Here is a 461-nt window from a genome sequence, read left to right as displayed (position 1 = left end):
CAAATGACACCTCTACCCGGGACAACTCCTTTCCATTTAGACGGGGCCTTAGTTAATAGGTAAGTTATGTATTTTACATTTGGTGGAACTAAACTGTAAGTGGCAGTGACAGAGATGGTAAATATTTTGCTATTGGTATGTAAGGCATGTTTGCCCCTTTCTCATGTAATGTCTTGTTGTAGGCTGTATAAGGAAAGACTGTCGTAGCGTCTTCATGCAAGAGAAAATAAAGGAGATTGGTTTATCTGGTAATAAACTGATTGGTTCTGTGCCCGCTTATTTGTCGCGTAACTGGCGAGCGATCACGTGGGTGTCCAATTACAGGTATCCAATTTGAACAACTCCAAATTGCATGGATACCTGTAATTAGACACCTATGCCATTCGCTCGTCAATAACATGCACTTGGATGGGGTATTTCTTGCTGTTTTCCTAAAGCTTGCAAAACAGATTGAATGTAAT

The 461-nt window shown here is 40.6% G+C and overlaps 1 pseudogene; it reads left to right on the top strand.

Annotated features, from left to right (window-relative positions):
* Positions 1-256, top strand: part of LOC138051624 (D-inositol 3-phosphate glycosyltransferase-like) — a 9,876-nt pseudogene extending 9,620 nt beyond the window's left edge.
* The last annotated feature ends 205 nt before the right edge of the window (positions 257-461 follow it).

Source organism: Montipora capricornis, chromosome 6 (assembly GCF_036669925.1).
Source record: "Montipora capricornis isolate CH-2021 chromosome 6, ASM3666992v2, whole genome shotgun sequence".
In the NCBI taxonomy this organism is placed as follows: Eukaryota; Metazoa; Cnidaria; class Anthozoa; order Scleractinia; family Acroporidae; genus Montipora; species Montipora capricornis.
The sequence above is the reverse complement of the archived record's forward strand: the minus strand, read 5'-3'. Positions and strand labels throughout refer to the sequence as shown.